Raw genomic sequence first — 26,256 nt, forward strand, 5'->3', positions numbered from 1 at the left:
GATATTACAATGGCTGTTGGGTCGATTCCGATTTTCCAGTTCGACGGCCAAATAATAAAACGTTATCAGTTAGGCATTAGCCAACCCCAGTACATTCTCTTATCATCTCCGTAGCCTTCCCTCTGTGGCTGGGTTATTGAAAACGAGTATCATTCATGATGGAGACCCAAAAAGCCATTAATACGCGCAATGAAAGCTAACCATCAGGCACAATATTTTTTCGCAACAATTGTAACAATAGAAAACTCTTGCCCAGAGGAATAACTAAACTTCTCCACCCCCCAAAAACCATATTAAATACTTAATCTATACTAACATGACAGATGTGGCACAAATATGTAGAGAATGAGTAGTGGCAGTGGAGAATGTACTGTGCTACAAGCAAATATTCACAATAATTTAGGTTTTAAATAAAATGAGAGAACACAGACCCCTCAAAGAAGATAATCTGTACCCATATGGGGCTTCTCAGGGCAAACCTCAGAATACATTGCCTCAATGCCTTTCTTTGAAAAAAAAAAATTTTTCACAGAAAATATTTTTAGATGGTAGAAATCAGCATTGAACAAATATGATTCCTGAGAATTCCTGGTATCTTCCAGACTGAACAGATGCTGTGTCCGATATAATTACAAAAGTTACAATTTCCGTAAATTGGAAAACAAATACTAAACGTTCCCTTATTTTCATTTATCAAATAAAAAGTTCCGATACACCATCCAGAATAACCAACACACAAGTACAAGTCTAGCTGGTTAAAGAACATAAATATGCACCAAATTCTGCTCGACCAGATTGACCTGGACAAGTTCTTCAAAAGTAACTGCAATCCATGTTCCCTTAAAAAACGTAAACATGTCAAAACTGCAACAGAACCTGGTGATTATGATGAGCCAGTGGCAGCTCTAACTGCGATTCAACGTTTTTTAACATTTAAGAGCTCGATACATCTGCTGGCTTCCATCCACAGTAAAATCCGTACAACCCAAGGAGGACATTTAGGAAGACAGAGCTCGCTACTCACACACACGGTTGGAACTGCAAGTCGGACATGAAGAAGATCCAAGCGTCGCTGCCCTAAGGCGTATGTGAATTAAGTGGCTGCTTAGAGCCCAGTGGCCACTAGGGGGCCCCTATTTGATCACCCTGTTAGACCAGATGGGAAGATGACCAATGACAACTAGGCCCTGGATCCAAAGGAAGTGTTTCCTTCTAGAGACGACATAATGTATGAACCAAGGCCTACTCAGGCTTCTCTCTAGCTTTTCAAAAGTATTAGCGACCGCGGCTAACTATACTGTAGCTTCCCTAGCCACGCATAAAACGTATTAAACACAAAATCATTCTCACACTGAAAGTGGGGCTGCTTCTACAGGTGCAGAAAGGTCAAACTATGGCTGCGGTGCTGTGTCTGTAGACAAGCAGCCTGGCATTGTCCAGCAAAGTGTCCATTGGCAGAATGCATTTTCAGTGCATGTTTTTTCTTCCTAATTTCCCCAATGCACCCTTTAGGTCTTAATTAATCTAGAGCAGGGATGTTTAAATCACGGTCTTCAAGGTCTGAGCGCTGCCGATTTCCCAGCCTTCCTTTTCCTGTGAGCCGGGTGTGAAGCCTCTGTAGCCAATCAGAATCAGTAATTATTAAACTAACTACCTGGGGGAACTGAAAACACGGCCTGGAATTTGAAATCAAGGTCCGGATCTGAAGAGCCCTAACCTAGAGGACCACATATAGCATCAATAGATTGGAATCAAATCTATACTCTTTGGATTGAAATGTTATATTATGCACCCTTCGGCTCCAAAGCACCCTCTGACGCGCGGCAGCCCGCTGTATGGTGAGTGCTGTCTGTGTGTATCAGCATGAGTCAGGTTGTTAAGCAAACGACTGTGGCTTTTTGAGCCCTGTCTCTCAGGGATGCCAACAGGTGCTTCATCATACAACTGTGGAATGATTGTGTAAGAGAGCAACATTGTTGTAGAATAAGACACAGTGCATTGGATTAAGGGCGTGGTTCTACTTTCTGAATTCCTGATCCTCCGCAATAGAAAAGCAGCTTATAAAGCTAAAAAAAAAATGTACGGAAAAATACAAACAAACAAATATTTATTTATGCCATGAATTTATTCATTTATGTTGGTTTTTTTATACATAGGACTACAGGACATCTATTTAAGTCACGTTTCATCCTCCATACGTGTCTTTTCTCTTCAGATTCTGCATGCGCTGAGCAACTCGTTTGCATAAGCTTCAGCTTTCAGGCTGGAGGAGATACAAATATATAGTTAAAATAGTATTTAGCGCGTAATACGTCCTTAAAAAGGCTGGGTCTTACAGGCAAGGCATCTGCCAGTGATTCATCAGTAGTCTCCTCTCGTTTGTCCAAGTTATGTGGTATTAGAATGTTTGAAAACCTTTGGAAAGTAAACCTCGTAACCAAACCATATTTGGTGTAACACACACACACACACAAAAAATAATTGCCGTGGACAGGACTGCGAGTATGGTCTTTCCCAGCCAGGGACAGATTACGGACTGGGCCAGCGGGGCCGCTGCCCAGGGGCCCTTGGGGTGCAGGGGGCCTGTGGGGCCCCTAGCCCAAAACAATTTGCAACGCTTATCAACAATGTATTTTCGTTTGTCTATTTTAGAGGGCCTACATTCTTTGATCCTCTGCCTACAAGGGCCTCTGACCCTATAGGGAGGGCGTTTGGCTGCCAAGGGCCCTTGAATTGTGGTGGTTGTGGTGGTGGTGGTGCTGGTGGTGGGGGGGGGGCCCTCGCGAACGTTTTGCCCAGGGGCCCACACAACCCATAATCTGTCCCTGTTCCCAGCGTGGCAAAATGGTTGAGAAATTAACTGGTTGAGAAATAAATTCTCCACATTCGCATTTGACTAGCAACATCCGAGCCTACAATGGGAGCACAATAGTAATGCCTACCTACAGTGCTTTTTATCACAAGGGACTGACTGTATCAAAATCGGGACACATGCCCTAAAATGCTCAGCACAACTTTGCTTCCATTTGAAACAGGACTCCTGCCTTCTAACATAAGGTAACAAAGTCTGCGCCCTCAGAAAATCTCGCCGAACTCCAGGGAAAAGAAATGTTTCCATTATTCTTGTGCCCTCAAGGTGCACAAATGGGGGAAAAAAAACATGCTGCAAGAAGAACCAGAAACAGGCGAATTTGCACCCAACCCACGTAAAATTGCTACTTCACTGTTTTCACGTGGTAAATGTTTAGGGTTCGGATAATCTTGGGCGGCAAGAAAGAGGCATAACAGAGATGGCCTCGATACAGTGAATTGCCAGATCTGAGGCTGGTGAAGGAGGAAGAGAAAGTGTAATGCAAGCCCTCATTAAAATCATTTTGGTTCGCTCTGCTGGAATTACCTTGTTGCACTCAACTCTTCACCAGCCTGCAGTGATTCAATCACCGTTAAAAGTTGTCAACTGGGTGTCATTCGCACGTCAATTCCCCCCCCCCTCCAGCCTGCCTTTGTCACACCCTTGCCAAAGTGTGCAGAGGACAGTCAGTACAGGATTAACATTATCGTGAGGATGTTGCCAGGCGTCCATTTTAAAATTGATGACTGCGGAAAGCCCACACCTGGCACGAGGACACTGAAATGTTCAATTGAGCAGGAGTGTCTGAATTACTGCCTGTTTTTAATAAGGTCTCCGAACGTTGGTGGGGGGGGGAAGCATAACAAATCTCAACATGTGCCGTCATAAAAATATGTCCGGATGAAATATGCGTGGCGTGTTTCCGCTTATTTGTTTTACTTCTGGCTGCAGCACAAATCAATGTAATGGACACCAGGCAAGACCATTGTGGTAGGAAATTAATAAACCACCATATTTGGCGATGCCAACATAATCGCATGAAAAGACGGTGCCGGGACACTCGGAAATGACCCTTTCGGGAAACAGCCAGGCTGAGGATATCCTGAGGGAAGGTGCTTCGCATCGTGAGGCCGGGCTAATTCGTCAGAGAGCCCCAGGAATCCAGTCCAGTCCCAACACATCTTTCGCACTGACCCAGCTCCAGTGTTTGTTCCCATGTAATGGGAACCGTTATGGCGTCCTTCCCCTGGCATACAGGAACCGACCCATACCTGAGCCGTACCGCAAAGAGAGACTAGTTACAGTGCGGCCTTTTTTTCTATTGTTTTATGCTGTGTGCTAATTTTCGCCAGTACGTCTGTGAGAATGGATATTTAAGCATCAAACGCTAGGAGAATTAGCATAAGCTTGTGTAAATTTGCATTACGAATCCATTCCATTCAGCCATTCTACGGTACTTCTTTAAGTAGGAAGTTGGACATTTTCATGTTCCGAGTTATAAGGAATGCATTGATATACTGTGATGTGCGATACCGCAAATATTGAATAATGTACAGAATATGCCGTTTTTTTTCCTCCCTGTATTTTGGCCAATCAGGTGGTGGTGACGTAACCAGCTCAGTTTGGTCACACTTTCGACCCTGATAGTAAGTAGGGCCGTGTCATCATGGGCACGTTTCACTGTATGGTATGTTCCTGGTGGCAGCGGAAAAGCACCATTAGACATCCTGATGAAATACCATTTTATCCAACTTATATGTAGAGTTTAACTCAAATCGTATCAGTTTTTACTGACGGATTTTAATCCAAGAAATCCTTGTCAAGTTCCTCACCGAAGGGCACAACAGATTCTCCCAAAATGTAAATCTGTCACCATCTAGTCACAAAATGCAACTTGATGATCGTCCCATTAGCTGCTACCGCAGAAAGTGAAATTCTACGTGCGGCTAAATGGACACATCAACACCAAGGGGCACTGAGAAGAGGTGACGCCTGTGGAGGGCTTATGCACTTTCCTCCTCCTGAGTCCCCCAAACACAGCAGAAGCCCACAGATTTAGACGTCCTATTCTTTCATGCTGGGATTTAAATCTCTCCAAAGGCCCATTTTTAGCTATGGTATTAGACAGGATATTCGATATACACACTGACATTCACGCTCTTAACATCTTCTGTGGCACCAGGGACAAAAAACAGATGCGGTGTTTCGGCGAAAAAACAGGCCTGGTGAACAAATCAGGAAGGTTAAACAGGATCGAGCCTAATCAAAGTAGCATGTCTAATAAGAAGGTCATTTACTTTTACTAATGTAAAATGCCTGTAGAAGACTCAGTCGAACATCTTAATGCTACTTAATGATATGTAATTATCCAATTTGCTTGGATTCGAGGGAACACCGTTTATTTTTTTAATGGTTAAAGAGACACAGAAGGCCAACGGCTATCCAACAATAATGGATTTTCTTTAAAGCAGAAAATCTGTCATTTCTGCTATACCTCAAAAATCTATATTTTCCAGTGAAATCATGCAGTTCCATCATGACGTTTGTTTTAGTTTCTAATGTATTCTAATGGAATCAGTAGCATAAAACATAAAAAAATATATATGCAAGATTTTATTTGGATTTATTAATTCATGATTCCATAGTAGAGTCACCACAAATTTGGTGTCTTTACTGGGAAACGCAAAGCGGAAGAGACCCTGAATGGGATGGCTGTCTATCGCAGGGCACAGAATAGGGACTATTTAGAGTTGGGGTGAAACGGTTCACCGAGAAAACCGAACACCGATTTTTGACAAATCAATTATATTGAAAACATGTAACTACCTATAGGGACTTTAGAATTTCCCATTGGAGTCACAGATTGATGTAATCTCTCGTGCTATAAGTCAAAACATTATTCAAATGTCAAAACAATAAAGTCATACATAAAAGACAGACAGGACTGTGGTCTCGTCTCTCAAGTAATCGCTCACATCATTGCTTAGACACGCCCCGGTCAGCCAATCAGTCACTGCATATGAAAGTGAGCACGATGGACCGTCTGAAAGATCCACCTGCAAAACTTAAAATCTGCTGCATGTACATTTGCTCTGGACAAAATCTGAACCGAAATTCACCGAACCGTGACCTGCGAACTGAAACACCAACCGAACCGTGAAAACCTTGCAGCGTCAGTTTTGAGTAACTGATTCCCCTAAAGCACATGTCTTTGGACTGCCGGAAGATATCCATCTGAACGGTGAGAGAACAGAGATTCAGACCTATGGTAAGAGGCCGTGGTCATACCCAGACAGCCGCCACGCTGCCCTGACAATAAACGTTGTTTCCTGCCAGATATTTAGACTGTTGCAGACTTCCGTCATAGCACCTTGGACATTAATCATAAAGTTCTAAAATGAGAGGTTCTAACCCTGATGTGGAGAATTGTCTAGTGGCACACAACCTGTCTGGGTCTGTAAATACTTTCAAAAGTCCTATTGAACCATATAACCTTCCTGAAGTGCAATGACCACGATGGCCTGCAACAGATGCAGCAACCACCATCACGATCGTCGGCCATCATCACGATCGTCGACTGCCTTCCAAGGTACGGCAGCGAAGGAGGCCGCAAACGTGGAGGACACCGTGTCCAGCTGCTGTCAGGTTACCGAGGTGAAGTCTTACCTCACTCTGCATGGCAACATTATTCAAATTTCCCTTGAAGCAGCCGATGGTCAGAATACGCATCAACACATTCGACTTTAAAGTGTATTTTTTTTTTGTAATGGCTGATTTCAAAAACTATATTTTCCTCACTCGTCCTAATTAATATGTTGCGGCGAGAATTACAGTCCGGTTTTAGAATAATGATATCAGGTTCATAATGAGCTCGCCTGGATATATATAAGGTGTCAGTAAATGAGAGTTTTAAATCACCGTGGCGACGAGAGGCCGCTGAGAATCACTGATGTCGCTACTGGAAACACAGGGAGCATCACTGCCGTTTAGGAGACAGAGAGGGAGGGGTTTTCTTCCCCATTCATTTCCAAACAGCTGCAGCTGACAGCATCGCCCCCCTCCCCCTTGCCACCGCCCTGGGATGCACATTAACATTCTTGCACCTTTCACGCCAGACCCCTCCAGGCACACCTGACATTTACCCCTCCTTTATGTGCCACTGGAGAATGCCAGTCTCTCTGCATAAACTGCTTGCTGAATACAGTCACTGTACAGGTTTACCAGGTCCCACTCTTTACTAATAGAGCACTACTGGAAGTGATAAAGTGCAACTGGGTTCCACTCATTATAATTATGATCCCACTGCACTCAAGTCATTACATGAAGAGACTTAGTTTACCTCTTACAAAGTTCACTGTTGGGTGCTTATTGAGACATACTCATGAGATAACGGACGTTTTTTGACTAGTCGTTTAAAGCTGGACTTTAAGAACTGAAATGTGTGGCACCCAAGAGGGCGTTGATTTTTCAGACAGTGAGCCTGAAACTAACAGTGAACAGGTGCTAAAATTTTTTTTTAAAAATCGCAAAACCTTATCCATCTATGAAGTGTCATTTGAAAGGAAATTTAAAAACCAACAGGGGAGCTGAAATAAAAAAGGCCATTTAGCAAATTTTATAGAATTTTGACTCACGGGGAAAAATGGTTAATATAAGTGGATGGATGGATGGATAAAATATTAAAAACTACAAAAGGCAAAATGTCTGATTTTCGGTAGGATGAAAAACTGGACAAGCATATTTACATAATTCATAATAATTGTGAGTCATTATTGCCGTTGGCTGTGGAAGATAAGACTGTTTACATCAATTGGAATGATTACCAGTTTAATATAAAGGCTAAATTTGTCATACATCGTCACACATTTCAGTTAAGATTTTATGGCCTAGAGTCCTAGAAAACTTTGAGTTCCACATTCAAAGACCATTTGTTAATCTGCGCTGAAAATACATATCTGTGCTCATCTACGAACTAGAAAGAACAAAATATTGTATCCTTTGACAAATCTCTGTCCTTTAACCAAAAACAGTTGCGGGGATACAAATGTAGAACTGACCTTCAAAATGATCATAAAATATGATTGTCACATAATTATTGAAAAAAAATCACATATTTTACTTTTCCATAGCACATTATGATATATATATTTTCAAATATACTTCAACTTAATGTACAGATTAATTTCTATTAATTACACAAATAATTTGATAACCAATGTCTATACACCATCAGTACATCACACAGTGCAGTCGTACTGTAAATGAAGTAAGTAAATTGGAAAATAATGATAAAAAAAAACACAATGTCGAAGGCCGGCTGGTCCACTTGCATTGCTGATTCTGGCATAGATTAGCATAGCCTGTAAAGATTTGGTGTGATCACTAATACAGGCTATACTAATTAAAGCCAGAATCATCAATTCGGTCTTCAGATTTTTTTCCTGGAATGGTTCCTTCAATTGAGATACTGCAAATAAAGGCTGCGTTAATATTTCACCAGAAGGGAGGGGGGGTGCAGAAGCAGTAATAACTTTCACCTTTTAGAAAGAGGGAAAGAAACCTGATTTTCCATTTTAGAAAACGGGGGGAAAAAAATGCACTTAATAGATCAATAGTGATGTTACCAAAACAAATTCTTCCGCCCTCCAGCTCGAGTCCTTGCTTAGTCTCCTTGAGAAGAAACTGCGAGAGGAAGATTGAAAGTGTCCCTTCAGTCCAAGAGCCGGGACATTTCACTCACGGCAGGGCTTTTCCGAAGCACCTCCGCACGCACAATAAACGGTCCTGACCTCTAACAAAGAGCGCTGAATGACAGGATAGCAGATTAAGCTGATATACACCTTCTCTTCATGTCCCTTTGTGTGTGTGTCTGTGTGTGTGGTTCCTGGTATACCTTACCTTGTGGGGACCAAATGTCCCCACAACATGATGAATACCCGCTTTACCTTTTTTTTTTTTTACCAGTTTCTTGGTCCCCAATAAGGGAAACTCAATTTAATAAAAATCTGTGACTGCAATGAAAAAAAAATAAAAATGCAAAAACTCCTGTATGGTTATGATTAGGGCTGGGTGGGGGTTAGGGTTGTCATAGTAAGTATTAGCATTTTTTCCATAGAAATGAATGATTACATGACTGTGTGTGTGTGTCCCTACATACATACACATTTGTGTATCTAGATACATACGTACATGCGTGTACATGCCTGCATGTGTTTACATATGTACGTATGCACGTGTGTGTGCGTGCGTGTGACCCCGTGTGTCTCCATACGAGCGTGCATGCGTCTCCATACGAGCGTGCATGTGTCTCCATATGAGCGTGCATGTGTCTCACTGGCGTTTCTCCAAAGCTCATGAAACGCCTTTCCAGAGCTTCAATGTGCCACATTGTTAATAATAGATGCAAGATCCACTGGAGATCCTCTGAAGGCCCAAGAGGGCGTCGCTAAGCCCCCAGAGATCAGTGTGTGCCGTGACGTGCTCAGGGCCACAGGACAATCCCGCAGGTGCCGGCCGCACTTCAATCCCCACAGCGCCGGTCTGGGAGACTCCACCGAGACACAGAAAAAGCACCACGCAGCTCCATAAATCTCCCCCTGCCTGGGCAGGTGGTCAAGGAAAGAGCATGAATACCAGTGGAGAGCTAGAGCGAAATGAATGGACGAAGTTTAAAATAGTTTCTGCTGATAGGCCAAACCTTAACATCGAACAGGTCCTTAATTTATGCTGGCCTGCAACCAGTATGACACTGTCTTCATCCGCAAGGTCCCTAAGTCGAGCCAAAGCTGGGACGATCGGGCGCACTGGCAGGGCATGGTCACAAACTGTCAGACGATATTTTGAGGTATAAACAGCGATAATCTCATTTCCGCTCCTTTCCTGAATGCCGTGAATGCTTTCTGCGAAGTTGTTCATGCATTTGATACATATCTTTAATATATATATTTTTTCTCCCGCAGCCTGAAAAAGAAAGACAGCATAATGCATCACTGCATTTTGGAGCAGAACCAAGTTATTTGGGAATATTCCGAAATCCATTTGGCTTCGGATCAACTAATCTTCATTGGCCAGTTGCTCCAGAGCGGTGAATAACAGATAAAAAAAAAAAAAGATATATACTCCATGATGGGAAATGTTTTCTTAGCAGATTTCGGTACAGGACAGTTCTTTAATGCAATACGATGACAATCTAATTTTAATAGCTAGCCATTTTATCACTATTGTAAAGGGAATTAAAAAAGGACACGCATGAAGACAACATGTTTGTGCAAGTTGGATTTCCATCCATCCATCCATCCATCCATCCATCCATCCATCTGAACAAGATGTAAGTCCACTACAGGGAACACAAACTTTTGCCACCGGGTCTACAAGTTTACAGCAGTTTTTAAGATGCTAACTGGAGAACCGTGTCATTTCTGAGTGAAAACACACGCAGTAATTGCACCGCATGCCTGACAGACACGCAGAAATGGAACGTGCTAGAAATGAGCCAGAGAAATGACATCGTTCTGGGAGGACGCGAGAAAGATGTTAATATGGGGGCCACACTGGACGGCCGCGCTCCCGAAGCGCTGCGTGGACAAATCATGACAAGGAAAATTACAGTGTCTTCAAGCAAATTTAAAATTCAGAACGGAGGCGGACCATGGTGAGAAAAGAAAAGTCTTAGTCAGTGGAATCTGTGCGAGAATCTGAAAGAGGCAGAGAGACTGAAGTACACAGAGAATGACTGTACTCCTACGATAAGGCCCTTCTCTGGGATTCGGAACACCGTGTACCTTATCCCGTGACCCATAACATCTGGCCAGTTTTCGGCACCCTGTTGCATCCTTGTGTCGTATTTTCCGTCTCTGAAGCATATTAAATCAGGCATCGAAATCTTCTTCGGGAAATAAGTCTCAAAAGGCAACGACGCGTGGAATCAGCCTTCTGCTAACGAGGCACACATGTCCAGCTATGGGGCTGTCGCAATGCTCAGTGTTCATAGTATGCCAGATAAGGGCATAATCCCAGCCTACTAGCCAAGAATGCCTTCCCTCATGTCCGCTGCCGAGCCCTGTAACTAACCTCCATTATAGTCAACAAATGGCTGTTTTCCCTTCAGTTTCCACTTCATACTGCAGTAAATGAGACTAAAGGAGAACAATAGCGCCATGCTGGGTTTGGGTACAAATATTTTTCGCATCAGAGCTTACATGTAAGCCCATGAATGGAATCCAGCTGCTCCTAGTTGGATCCATAGCCTAGAAATGACGTTTATGCGGGCGGCGCTGAGGAGGAGGGCGGATGTTGGGGAAGACCTGAAGAAGCAGGGATGGCTGCATCTCAACCAGGACTGCTGGTCTGCCTCTAACTAAGCTCTGATTCCTTCAGATTTTGGACGTTTTAGGTCTGGGGCCTTTCAATGTGAAACTCTTAAAGGGACCTTGACCCCATTTGGGTTTCCATTTTGTTTTTGACATTTATTTTTCTACTGGCTCCTTGTGGCAAACTGCTGTCATATACCTGCCAGAATAGAATTACATCACTCTCGTCAGATGTAAAATACCCTTCTATTGACGGAGAAGGGAATACCGGTAAAAGCATGTGATCGTACGGGTGGATAGGCATGGAAAATAACCGAAAGAAAAAAAAAAACGTAACAAATCACAGCCCAGAGAAATTGAGTTGATATATAGTTTAAAATGAAAGTAGCCTTGATTAAAGAAAACATTTTTCTTTATGGCACTGGAGTCAAATTCATTTCTTGGAGCGAATCTACAAGCTGAGTCACTAACATCCAAGCGCATTGTACATTATACCCAACGCTTGTTGGCTATTCATTATATTTGGTCTAATTAGGAGCAGTGTGGAAAGCAGGAGATAAGTGAAACGTGTTTGATGTAGCAGTCTAGAACGTTATTCCGTTCTGGTGAGCTGAAGCTCATTAAAATGCTAATTTTTTTTCTTCCACTTTTGGGCAATTTCCACCTTTGTGGAGTTCCAATGGAATGCAAACTACAGCGCCATGCGATTAAAGGTAAGAGTGTTTTGAACTCCATTCAGGGTATTCATAGCATGCTAACAGTGGGGATAAAGCGTGTTAAAACAGTCAAAGGGAGGTTTATTGGATGCTTATGACTACATTACCCTTATATGTACCTACTGATGTCTGATATGGTGGTCGTTTTAAATGAGGGCTACACAAGCTCCCAAAGCATCCAGAAAATCTGAGGATGTCACACAATGATTCTCTACACCATTGTTTCCCAATCCGGACCTTGTGGACCCATAGACAGTCCATGTTTTTGCTTCCTCCCAGCTCTGGGTAGCAAAAATGTGGACTGTCCGTGACTGGGAAACACTGCCCTATACTTCTCTGAATGCAAAATTCAAACTATATTACTTATCACACAACTGAATTGCCTCTGTTCATGGGACTAGATTTAAATTATATGGATTTAAACAATAATTTACAGGTATTAAATTGTGAATGGTGTTTGACTATTAAAACATGCATGTTTATGGTGTAATTTACATGTTGCCTGTTATGGTAGAGCATCACATAATTGTACAGCTTTTAGAAGACAGACACGCACCCCGGCACTACACACACCCTCGATCCCATAATTTCCCAACACAAGACTCAATTTTTAATGTACCTCCAGGAAATATAGACAGATTGGGTACAGTGCGAAATTTACTAGGGCAGTCAAGCGACACATCAATCTCAGTTTCTTGTACAGGCAACATTAACGATAGACTCCATAACCGGGGGGGGGGGGCTCATTTACAGCTGCAGCCCTGGAGAGGAGCAAGAGATTTTATGTCTGGGATTATTTTTCTTCAATTTTTTTTTTCATCATTTATCTTAAACACAGAGAATGAGAGAAAACCACGGAGAGAGGGGAGATGACAGAGAAGAGAGACGCTCAGTACGTACATTTCTCGACGTTCTCTGTGATGCTCTGCAGAAGCGCGGCACATTCCAAGCACATTCCTGGGGATTGCGGTATCTGGGAGAAGTCGACGACGGTGACAGCAATGCGAGTTTTAGAAACTCTGAGGCAATAAATTGAAAGTATCACGCCTCTTTGTTCCTCACAAAGCAAAACGCCTTCGGAGTTTCGGAGACACTGGCCCCTAATCTTTACTATTAATCTCTCCCCTGAATTCGTAACATCAAAGGTCTTGCCTGTGCAAAAATTTCAGAATGTTCCTCACCAAAGAGTAGAAATATTTACAGGACTGAGTCCCTAACATGCCTTGAAACAGTCAGACTGAGTAGCCCTCAATAAGCGCAACTAAATATGTTCATTTGAGGTACAAAGAAATACATATGTCCACTTTAAGCTGAAGGCTCCCCACATTACATGCAAATGGTCAAATCAGCTGTAAATGTCTATTTTTTTTTAAAGGCAGCACGAGTATCAGCTGAATTAATGTTACATTTACACAGGGCTTTTAAAGACACCCAAAGCACTTTACAAAACCAATGAGGAGCCACTTGAACACCACCACTGTGTAGCCCCCACCTGGATGATGCGACGGCAGCACACAGTAGCTAAGGTGGTGGTGGTGGTGGTGGTGGTGGTGGTGGTGGGCAGGAGAGAATTCACCAGTTAGATATAAGGGATGTTCAAGAGGCTAGATTCGAAATGGCCACAGTGGGTACTTTTAGCCCGGATATCGGGGAACACCCCCCACCCAGGGATCTCAGAGAGTCGGGACGTCGGCTTTACGTCTCATCCCAAGAGCGCCACCACCTTACACTGAGCCGGTATGGAGAGCCACGCGTACCACAGGATTGGCTAACCTGTTGGCCGCATCAGCTCTTTCATTCGTTCAGGCAAATAGGGCAGCCCCTCCCCCCCCACCCCCACCCACCCCGCATGCCTGACATGGAACCTGTATTCTGCCAATTTAGCGAGCGACGCACACATAGCAACGAAGAGCGGCCTTCACAGGCGGCCCACTGTCGCATTGATTTTTGTCTCACTTCAGATCCAAAGGTCAGCCAGCTCAACGTGTAATTTGTAATACCTTCACATAAATGGCAGCTCTATAATGGAAAGTGATCATGTCAAGGCGCTCCGTGAAATATCTTTACCGAAGCCATTTGTTTAGTCATTTATATGCGCGCTCATTCAACCAGTGTATATTTTCAAATGTATTTTTTTTTTTTTTAATGAAAACGAATCTCCCTCGTAATAAATGTGCAGGAAAGACAGAAAGCATTTCCCCTTTTTAACAGCGACTCCGAAGGAGGGTAACCGCGGCACAGCATTGCACTTTTATTAACAATAGGAACGGGTTCATCCCCACATCAATTCAGTGTCTAATTACGGAGCTTTTAACCATTTAAAGGCAGGGAAATGGAAACCGCAGGCTCCCTCTTATGAAAGCAACACATGAAATGAGAAGTTGCAGTGCAGGCCATAGTGTGACTATGGTTATGTAACCAAGGGGACCGTGGCTCCATTTAACAGCATCGCTGGAGCACAATGGGAATCGCCAGTCATTATTATCACTAAGTGTTTTAATAACCTCTGGGAATATCAGCAAGCATCACTAATATTCATTATGCAGATAAGTCTTTGACCAGAGGGTAGGTGGACAACCTTGACCACTATACTAGTACCGAAAACGGAAGAGTTGTTGTTTGTTTATGCCGTAGGGATGCGAAAGGAACAATTTAAATTCAGACCAAGTGCCAGCAAAGTAGTGTCGTTATAAATGAACTGCCAATCAGCTCTGCTATTAATGCTATGGTATGGTAAATAATGGTAAGTAAAAATTTATGTGAAACAATGAAAACAATGTTGAAATACGTTGAGACTAACTTCTGTGTCCTAATCTACCAATCCAACAAACTGTCCCAGTCACTCCAGTGTTCATATACCTAAACATACGCTATTTGTGTGCAATGTAATTGCAAAATGTAAATCCTTCGCTGTTCCCGTTTATCTACAACCTTAAATGTAACATGCAGGCAGTCACCAGGCTATGAACGAGATCCATTCCCTAAGTCTGTATTCAAGTCGAGTTTATAGGTAAATCAGAAAGATGATAATGTGGTATATAATAATAATAATAATAATAATAATAATGCAGAAATAATAAAAGTAACTATGTATCATACTGTAGCTCCAGCTGTCAAACTGCTGAAGCCGCGCAATGTGTTCATGAGCATCACAAAGTAGTGTCTGCATTCGTTATTACAAACCTGTGCATTTAACTTGAACGTTTTATACGGTAGACTTCATGGTAATCCGAGTTGCAGTGGTAAGTACAAGTTCTTAGCCCGGGGACTGCCTGCAAAATAACTCGATGATTCAGTTATAGTGCCGACGCAAGCGAATCTGGGGAACATACCAGGTTTGAGAAGATCTGGGAGTCACCTCTCAGTGGAGTGATGTTCTGCATTCCAGCAGTCGACCAAGGCACGCTCTTCTGGAGTTGTCATTGTGTCAGAGAACTGAGAAGCAAGAGGCAACACTCAGACTTAATATCTGTACATCGCCAGTAGTTGAATTCTAATATGCTAACCCACATCCTGTTTTTTTTTTTTTTTTCCAAAAAACTCAATCACTTATAGCGCCAAAACAAACGTAGCGTCGCACGCCAAGTTCCGAGAGCCGGCCTCCACCTTAATGAAGTGCTATTCGTGGCCCCGGCAGCCACCTGGAGGAATCCCCTCTGTTTTTTCAGCAGCTGTAGCCGCGATTTTTCAGTGCTATTTATGGGCGTCACAGCCACGGTAATTCAAGACCTTGCGGGATTTTTCCATGTGTCACACGTCACAGACAGCGGTGAGATTCTGGGACTTCAGAGTGGTGATGTGAGCGACAGGTGACTCAAAATATGGCTGCATTTGTTTGCATCTAGTCCAAAAAAAAAAATGACAAAGGTCGCAAATTTGCTTGATATTGTTTAATTAACTGAACGTCACATTTAGTCCATGAACTGTCTCATGCTAAAGGGTGTAAAACGCATTGAAAGCGATTATACTTACTAAGAAATTAGTGTATTTTACTCTGGTGGTGTTTTGATGTTTGATGGCATTTATGTCTAAATGATTTCATTACTAATTGATTGGCTTCTCATTATGTTGTTGCTGCATGAGAGACACCGTGGGATGATGGTGTGGGAAGGTGTCTTTATATCATACATGCATAAGATCAAACGTGTTAAGTGCACAGTCACGCAGCCGTCGGATACTAGCCGATAAAATCACAGCTTTTTTCTAAAAGTACATTTTTATTTCGCCAGACCTTCCTTCCTGTGCCACACTCGCCATCTGCAACATATTTACGACAGCGCAAATCTGTGTTTGTAATTAATCAGCTCAGCCCTCGCTACACCAACAATCGAATCCGACGAGATCTAGGCAGAGCCGGTTCATGCTGTGATGGGACCTGCCGCGATTTCGCAATCAGAAGCATGGCATGCCGGGGGGGGGGGGGGGGGGGGGGGCGAGATTAAATGCCGCGGCTGGAAATAACAGGGCTGCAGGTCAGCATGATTGGCTGCGTGGTGCTGAGCACAGGTATGCCAACTCCCACCAGACATAAACAAGCACATGAAATTAAATAAAAACAGAAAGGCAGATGGACAAATTTAATCCTTAATGGTGAAAAAGCCCCAAACATCCAAATCTTCCCGTTTCTCGAGGTACCCCTGAAAAGAATGCAACCGTTGACCTTAAAATTCAATTTTTTTTTAACTACCAAACCTATCGGTTGCTACATTTGAGAACTGATCTCATCATTTAGCAACTCCTTGATGATAGAATGTTTATATAGAAACCCATCTTCATTCATGTGTGCAGGCTGCCGTTATCTTACACGTGAAGTCAGAAAACAGGGTGGTATGTGGCTCATTAAGCTAGAACACTGTCCCCGCGACCAAAAGGTTGTTGGTTCAAGTCCCACAGCAAGCCACAAATCACTGTGGAGCCCAAGGGTGAGACCCCAATTGTTCCAGGGACTGGCTGACCTTGCTTTCCAAATTAAATAGTGCTCTGGATGAAAGCATCTGATAAACTAGAAGAAAGTTTAGACTGCAGCTCATTTCCAGGGGGAAACCATTATTTTGCATACAAACATTCCATAAATTCATAGACATAATATATACAATGTTGCTTTAGTAAGATCATTCCACTCGGAATGCCGCTGAAGTTTACGCCTGTGAGTTTTCTCTCCGTCAAGCACTTGCAAATTCCGCAGCCCACCCGTTACCCCCTTCTATCTTACGTTTAGACCAATTTATGAATCCCTGAGGGGAAATAAAGGAAAGAAAGCACAGGGCACCTGATATCTCCAGGCGGTCTCCCCCTGAAGCGCTAAGCGAGGCCCCCAGGTCGCGGGTTCCGCGATCAGAGGAGCGTGTCGCTATAATGACCCCGTTCACGGCCCGCTGTGACCCCGGCATGCGGTGGCAACAGCCCAATATCTAACGCTGCAACATTAAGAAAATCCCAGAGAAAGCGCTGGTTTGTGGGTCCCCACAACATCTGGCCGCTCAGCTTCCGTAGGCTTCTCTACTTGTACTGCTTTATGAATCTGTAAATATCCTTTTAAAGAGCACTTTTCCTGGTCATTATGTTACTCTCCTGAAATGCATTCCACTACACAGCACGGCGCGTAAATGCACATTAAATGAAATGCGTCGTGTCACTTGACATCTGAACGGCGACCACAGTGAAAAGACCATTACCTCAACCCCCATGGTCATTGGCTTTATGGCTTTATGGCTAAATGCAGTTAAATGTGAGACATTACATAAACTGAAAACACCGTGCTGGTGTAGTAAACACAGAAAGAAGGCGTCCTTGCTATTGATTTTCTCAAAATAAACACGCGGTAAATTGTTACTAACGGCGTCAGTAGCTAACATCATAACATCTAAACAAAAAAAACCTTACTTTACAAGGTTATTACGAAGAGTAAATCTTAACTTTACAGGTAAATATATGAATATATTTACTGGAAACAAAAAACATAGCGTGACAGATGATAATTGAATATTTATTGACTCAATCTGATAGATGAGAGCAGAACAAAGGAAAAAACTGACATTGTTCTTCTCTTTCAACCTGAAGAAGGAATTTTCTCTCATGTGGGGAAAAAAAAAACGTTTCCCATTTATCTACTGCAGGTTTCTGTAATGTTCCCAGCAATGGGAAGGAGTCCCACACAAGTCTTGGACTTACTGGGACAGGCACCGGAGCAGTTTGGTACTCTGAGTAAAAATATCATATTCTTACTATCTCTTCTTGCTTGTGGATCCCCTTGCAATTAAAAATGATTCTGTAATGGACAACCACTGCTGACACAATGTTATGACAAAAAAAAAAAAAAAAAAAAGAATTATTAAGCATGGAAATATTTTGCAACAATCTTTACCCAATATGGGGGGATGCATAAGTGTGGTCGTTGTAAACAGATTGCAGTCAGGGTTGTGTGTTCAGTTATTCCTATAAGGAATTTCCCCAGCCCGCATCAAAGACGCACCATTTGCCACCAAACATCTTTGCGGTACGTTTCATTTTGGCTTCCGGGATGATCACTGGTCATCCAACTGGTGCAGCCCAAAATAATACGAGGCGTAAATTTCACGCTAAATAAGGTGACCACCAATAATATAAGCAGACGTAGAACGGAATTTCAAAATGAAAGAATTTCAAATTCCCGAGTCCCGGTTAGAAGTCTCTAGATTTGTAACTTAACGTCCACGTAAGGCATGTTTTTAAAAAGGGTAAAACAACATGCGAGTTTCCCAGCATATACAAATTTTTTGTTTCATTCGCATTTGAACGTCAGAGAGATTTAAATTAATTCTACAAAAGCAGAAACTGAAGATCAATAAAAATGTTCTTTTGAAAATCCCCCCTTGAGCTTAAATAACGTCAGTCTGTTTGAGTCCATCTATCCATCAAGATTTATTTTTTATGGTCTACGAATCCTGTAAGGGACGTATGAACTTGGTTTACATTCTACAGGTCTCATAAATCAGTCTAGCGCAAAGATTATTTTCTCGCTTATTGGTAAAATTCTGATCAATACTGTTTTACATTTAGAGGTTTTTTTAAAACAGTACTTTACTGTGAAAATACCTGCACCTCCTCAACACATTTTGTTCAGTCTTGCGATCATAACATTTTTGACAGCTGACTGAATTCATTCTGCTTACTTTCCTCTTTCTTAACGCAGCCATAATTCCTAAAATGCGAACGGTAGCAGAGTGATAAATTGATGCTCTGCTTCATTTTATGCCATTAATATGCAATTCATATAAATATGGAAATAATTTCTGTATATTTTCCCTCCGACTCCAGTTTGCCTCACACTGTCAGCTGGTGTTTTTTTTTAAATAGCATATTTGAAATGATTCACAATCCCATTAAAAAGCAAATGCAAAACCGAATTTATAGGACTTAATGCATGCTTCCAATAAACGCCTTTGCCATCTCGTCCATTTCTGTAATGGATTTGTTTCTATAAATCGTAACCATGCCAGCATCCACAAACATACAATTACATTAAATGATTCGACATGGGGGCGGCATGGTGGTGCAGTGGTTAGCACTGTTGCCTCACACCTCTGGGACGTGGGTTCGAGTCTCCACCTGGGTCACGTGTGTGGAGTTTGCATGTTCTCCCCATGTCGTCATGGGGTTTCCTCCAGGTACTCCGGTTTCCCCCCCACAGTCCAAAAACATGCTGAGGCTGATTGGACTTGCTAAATTGCCCGTAGGTGTGCATGTGTGAGTGAATGGTGTGTGAGTGTGCCCTGCGATGGGCTGGCCCCCCATCCTGGGTTGTTCCCTGCCTCGTGCCCATTGCTTCCGGGATAGGCTCCGGACCCCCCGTGACCCAGTAGGATAAGCGGTTTGTAAAAGGGATGGATGGATGATTCGACACGGTTAGCCTCTTAACACTTACGTTTTACATACAGCAGCCTAGAGATTAACCCACTAACACAGCAGGAGATCGTACCAGATTTGTCCTGGTTAAGTATCTTATTCAATTGCTCTAGTGCAGTAGCCCTTTCTAGGAGCTACAGCTAACAGGCCGCAAGGCTACATCCTTAACCCCAGTCTGAATTCCATACGTTTCATTTAACTCACAGCAGAAGTTAAAGAACTTTACTCGATTATAGAGGAAGCAACTGACCCTTTTTTTCCCAAAATGCAAAGATATATTTCAAGACACAATTGGCACATTCAGGATGTCTGACATTTTCCATTTCTTGCCATCCTGATGAGGTGTGAGATATTTCCAATATCAGGATAGTATCAAAGATTTTCTTCCGTTTCCTGTGGCAAAAGATCTGACGTTAAATTTAAACACCTACTCCGTAATATTGTTATAGCCACATCATCACTGATCTGAACCTCATGACTGGTTAATTTATATGAGAACATTACTACAGGCCTATTTCATTATGGGACATATAGGATATTAATAGAACATAGATTGTGATATATAGATGATGTTAATTGCACTAATCATGTATTATTAAGAAAGGTCTTTCTGTGCAAGTATAAATGGAAAATGGCTAAATATTTCAGGCCTAAAAATTTCCTATGTCCTAACACTGTATATTGCAGTGGTCAAAACTGCACACAACTTAGTCCTCCGAACAATTTTATTTCGCTCCAAGCGTTTACTCAAGAATAGAGCGCTTTCAGTGTAGAAACCGTGTTGAAAGAGAGATGCACTGGACATGCAATTCAACAGTTATGAAGAAACTTTAAAAATCTCAAGTCATTTTAAGCACTGAGCAGCTCATTCACAGGGTGCAGTGAGATTCGCAAACGTATTACTCCGGGAACTGGTTTGAGTTCACCGAAGTGGAAAAATAAAGCCTGAAATATTTAAGCATTTACATTTCTCCCCTTCAACAACTGAAAGATTTAGATTATTCATGTGTTTTTCAAAATTAATTTTACCAGAACATCCAGAAGCCTCATTCGCAGTGCTTGAGTTTCCACGGTGAAGTGCGAACTGTAGCGGTTCATCCGAGAACACTGACAGGTTACACAACAAAGTGATTCTGAAAGGACTATGAAATTTTGATACCAAGCTACAAATAAAATGAACGTGTTTAAAAATATATTAATCTGTCGTGGGCTGGCTCAGTGTGGTTGGACACTAGCTAGAGAGAAATCGAATTGAGTTTACGTAAAAGCTAAGAAATGTATAAAAGGCTGGCTGTGGACACGAGAAAATGTAGGCAAGAAGTCTTTCGTAATCAATAGAAGCCCAGGTAGAATAGCCATGATCATGTGACTTCGATGCCCTGCTGTTTCTCAAAAGCTACAGTTACAGTGTCCGACGCCGAGAATGTCCTGCAGGACTGTACAAACCCTCAGTGTTGAATTAGCAATTCCAATTATGCTAATCATGTGGACTGACATCCCCTCCAGCGTGTACCCCTGCCTCGCGCTCTGTGCTGCTTGGGATAGACTCCAGACTCCCCAGTGGCCCTGAAACGAATAAGCAGCTGGAAGATGGACAGATTTGGACTTGATCACTAAAACAGAGGTTTTGCATAGCTACCAATCAGCTCAGAGCCAGCAATTATAAATCAGACGGCTTTTCAGACCATTGGACTGCAAGCATTGCATACATGATAGCTATCAGTAAATAAAAGCGCAAATCTATCCATTCATTATTTTGTTCTATATTACTAATCGCTAAACAAGACTGAGATCTGTTTTTTCTTGGCCCCAGAGCCTGGAACTCGTTCATTGTTCTTTCTTTCTCATTTCCCTTAAATTCATCTGCACTTCATAAACATGCTTTAGTTCTTCCTCCTCTCTTACGAGTATCTTAATATCTGAACCAGAATTAACCAGAACTTTAAAACTGCAACTTACTCGAGACAGCTTTCTTCTAATAGAGATATCGGTGCTCTCAACTCTGGAAGAGCCCAAGTAGGTCAAGTTGTGCAGCAGCCTTTCAAATATTATCGCTGTGATAAATGTGTAAATGGTGTCAAGCATTAATATACACAGACAGACATTACTCAATGGCTCCATGCGGAAAACTTGATGCTGAGACGGTCTAAGCTTCTCTCAGATCAGACTCTTTCAAAGAGGGGTATTCACCAGAGTCTCACAGACCAATTTAGCATTTTGAGGACTGAAGTTGCATTTATAGTACACAAAAAGCCCATGAGTATATCGCCATTCTAAAACTAAAAGCATGACATTTCAAAATGTGCTAAGAAATTGCAAGGATTTTTGTAGTGGTCTGTATTTTTCCCCCATTAAGTGCTTGCACGGGTGAGTCTTTTTACTAATCAGAAAAGTACTACCTCCCTACAATATGCAACTGAACAGCTCCTTCCACATCCGCCATCCACCCAGTAGTAACTGGGGACAGTCAACTTCTTGCAAAGTTGAAATCGCTAAAATGTTAAATCGTTCATATTTGCATACATGGGGGACTCTGTGGCATGGCAAAAATCATTTCTACATCAATGAATGCAAATGTGCAGATTAATAAACAGTGTTCTCAGTGGAACTGGTTAAATAAACTGCGATGATATCCCCATGGGGGGAGGGTAAGGGGGTTAAAATAGTTTAGTCGTCTCGTAAATCACCAGGCAACTGGTGAAATTAAGTTAGACATTAGATTTAAGCCTAGCTTCAGATAGAGCTTTTGCAGACGCTATAAATTAGATTTAAAAGTGATCGAAAACCGTTGCCGGCGCATTTTGAATCCTATGAACTCTCCCCAAAGAGCAACGTGTAAAGGTGGCATGCTTATTTGCGAACGTTCCCCAGAGTAATTATTACTTCCCAGCAAGTCAGCTAGCCTCGGATCTGCACCAACCTTTCTAACCTTTGACCTGACGCGGGGAGGGGTCGTCCTGACCCCGGACCGGGATGCAAGGTAATGGCAGCATTCGAAACCCTCTGCAGATGTTCTTCGCCTGGCTGGTCAATTCAACGGTGACGCACAAGAGCAAGTGACGCTGATGGAAAGGGCCTCGTCACACGGTCTGGCTGGAAAGCATGACCCAGCCAGAGGCTCCTCTGTTTTCTGGACATGTGCAATAGCACCAAATGCCCTACATGTGCATATTTATACCTGCAGCATTATGGCAGGTTGGTATACTTAGATATTACCCTGGAGGTTCTGTCACTTAGGTGCCCATTACAGGAACAGACTGCAATTATTTAGCCATTTATGCTGATTTCAGCTGATCCAATCTGATTATACCACCACCATGCCCCTGGATCAGGGCTGAATCATAAACTAAACGTGCCACATTATAGGTCTTCCGAGTGGTTGCTGGTTCAAGTCCTGAATCGACTTCTTGTTCTGACACCCCTACAATGGATCCGCCCGCTTATACGCTTTCGAGACGGATTCGTCACAAGACCAAGGGCTGACATTGAGGCTCTGACACTTTCAATTAGACTTGCTCATGTCGCGGTCCCTGCGTCGTTTCCCCGGCCCGCGCCATGTGACCACCCTGAAGGGAATCTCAGTAGACGCACATTAGTGACAGTTCCTCTTTGCTCTTCCCCCCCTAAGGACATTCAGACAGCCAGGCTATATACAGCACAGCCTGGAGGTTAAAACAATTTCTGCAGTGTCAGTGTTGGACTGAGCTGCGTTGGACCTGGTCACAATTATGGGTTGACCTCATCGGACATCCCGAGTCTCTGGGTTCTGAGTCTGACCAGTGGGAAACAAATCTGCAAAACTCATTCCCACCCCCCACTCCCAACTTGCAGGTGAAAGGTATTTAAAATGCTTAAATCATATATTAGATGATGGTGTGTCTATTAGTATGACAATATCTGCAAAACGATACATATTTCAAACCTGAACGCTACTGAATCTGATTTCAGCTGAGATTTATGGGACCGACAGGAGAAACTGATCAGAGGTGGACCTCAGTGTTCTGACAGAGACTTGATGCTGCAGCTGATATACAATATGAGATGGGGCTAGCCCATTTCAGGCATCATGGGTAATATTATTTTAATGCGCTATTTATTAATGCTTCAAATCATTAGCTTTGTAAGTAGCCGAGTAGTCTAAAGTGTTTTAATTATTTAATGTACCATACTTGGACTGTTTCATTATTGAATAATATTACCGTACTAGCGAAGGAAAGAACTGAAACCAGGCATATCATGCTTAGGGACTAAATCGTACGAAAATGAGGCACTTGTGGATGATCCAGCTTTAACGAAACGCACAGGTGCCTGAGAAGATTCATTGTAGATCCTTCTGGCAATTAATTTCATTGTTTCAAAACTGCTCATCAAACGTGGACTTTTTGAAACATACACTTTCTTTGGCGACTTCGGTTCAAGGGTTAGCTCAGTACCGCCAGACTGAAAAAAACAGGAAGCTGGTCATGTCAAATGTGTGATGGATTGTTAGACTGCAAGGGATGTTCCTCAGCAGCTCTCTCAGTCCAAACCCCTGAGGGAGACCTGGATAAGCATGAGAGCTCCAGGCTCTAAATGAAGAAGACTGAGGTCTGGATTTATAAGACGATCAAAGAGAATGAGCGACGTAAGCCCTTTGAGCCATGCACAGCAGGACGCTGATAATGTCGATCGACGCACAGACGCAGCCGGCCAACTGAAAAACGCCATCGCCTTGTTCTCTAATCTGACGGCGGGATGCAAAAAAAGGGCGTCTCAATTTTTTTCTGGAAGGGGAAACTCAGGTTCCTGCTGGGCTGTGTGCTTTAGCGTCCACGCTGCTTATTGTCTATCGAAGGCCGATGTCTGAGAGCCAGACAAATCTTGATGCGTTACGCGGATTTCCCATGCGGGGTAAACGTAGCGCTTCTGTGAGAAATGCACGATGGAGCCGTTCTCATTGTTGTGTTACGAGTGGAAAAACCTTGACTAACCGTAGCAACTAGAAAACCTGTATAACCCATCTACCTCGAGTAAAGATTGGACTACATGTGGCATAAATAATATAAACTGTTTGCACAGCAAGTGTTTAGTCCAAAAGGGGAGGAGGGGGTAGACAGACAGACAGAAATATGGACAGACAGAATGACCGTCGAGCAAGCAGGATAAGGACAGCACACCCTGTCCCACGCTGAAGCCTGGAGGACAAAGCATTAACGAGAAGCTCGATTAGAAAGACCAGAGAGAAGCTCACCTACAGACAGGCAGCCAGCGGAGAGACACACACAACTCTCTGTTACCTGCTGTGCCCCGTAGGGATACTACATGCTGAAAAAGGTTATCAAAGGTGATTCCACATCACATCTAAGAGCGCCATCCCCACCCACTGCCTCTCCAAGGGCTCCCTATGGTTGTTGGTTCCAGTACTGTGAGGCAGCCTAGGACTGGGAACCCAAAGACTGGCCAGAGATTTTCTGACGCATTACTCTACCAAGGACCACCAGCACAGCTCCGAACCCTCAAATAGTGTCACGGTTATCAGCCATAATACTTGAAGTCTCAGCTGCCTTCCATTATAGGGCATGTTTTACACGCGAATTGGACAAAGTTACACATTCATTAGCCACACTTAATCATCTTCACCTTTTGAGATGTTCTGGGATCTGCCGGACATCTATACATTTTCTATACCTGCTTGTCCAATGCAGGGTTGTGGATCCTATCCTGGAAGCTACAGACATATACTCCAGAAACGGGTGCCAACCCACTGCAGGGCACACATGCCATTCTATGGGCACTGTTGGTCCAATTCACCTTAGCATGTTTGTGGACTGTGAGAGGAAACCTCATGAAAACATATAAACTCCACCCACTTTGACCTGGTGGCCGGAGACTCAAACCCCGGTCCCAGAAGTGTGAGGCAACAGTGTGCCACAATGCCTCCCCAATCTGCCAAACATGCATTAAAAAAAAGTGTAAATAAGGACGAATGTTAAAATTGAAATATGTAATATTTCATAACATACGCAAGACATCGGGACAATAATGAGATTTTCACATTTGTACATGTCAATCCATCCATCTTCCAATCACATATCCTGGATAGGAGCTCAGAGGCGTTGGTATATCTTAACTCAATAATGCTCAAAAATGAAGTGATTTTTGTCAATTCATGACTGACGGCTCACTAAATGAAGATTATTACAGACCTTAAAGCCCACAAATAAATACACAATGGGTGGATGTGAGCTTAGGGTGATTGAGTACAGTGCGCTGTGTTCTTCAGCTGGAAGTGTATGCAGAAACTCTACATCAGAGTTAAAACCTACCCCTGTAACTGAACAACTTAATGCTTCACATTTATCTTCTGTTTTTGTATTTACATATAGCACCATAGAGGGGGCCCAAACAAAATAGTATTTCAATGCAGCGTGTACTCGTACATGGATGTGTTGGCAATAAAGAATTCTTGAGTCTTAAGTCTCTTGAACTTCAAAGATGCATCTTGGGCAAAGCTGGA

The 26,256-nt window shown here is 42.8% G+C and overlaps 1 protein-coding gene across 4 annotated transcripts in view; it reads right to left on the reverse strand.

Moving 5' to 3' along the window:
* Positions 1-26,256, reverse strand: part of LOC125716029 (muscarinic acetylcholine receptor M3-like) — a 77,413-nt gene that overhangs the window by 40,981 nt on the left and 10,176 nt on the right. The window contains exons 2-4 of one of the 4 annotated variants that reach the window (XR_007384245.1): positions 15,209-15,311; positions 12,777-12,849; positions 2,147-2,263 (exon numbers count right to left, since the gene is read on the reverse strand). The gene's annotated coding sequence lies outside the window, so the exon portion shown is untranslated. Of the gene's footprint in view, positions 1-2,124; positions 2,264-12,708; positions 12,850-15,208; positions 15,312-26,256 lie in introns of those variants that run through there. The other 3 variants (XR_007384244.1, XR_007384246.1, XM_048988245.1) reach the window with 3 other exon arrangements.

The sequence above is a fragment of the Brienomyrus brachyistius genome, chromosome 20, assembly GCF_023856365.1.
Source record: "Brienomyrus brachyistius isolate T26 chromosome 20, BBRACH_0.4, whole genome shotgun sequence".
NCBI lineage: Eukaryota > Metazoa > Chordata > Actinopteri > Osteoglossiformes > Mormyridae > Brienomyrus > Brienomyrus brachyistius.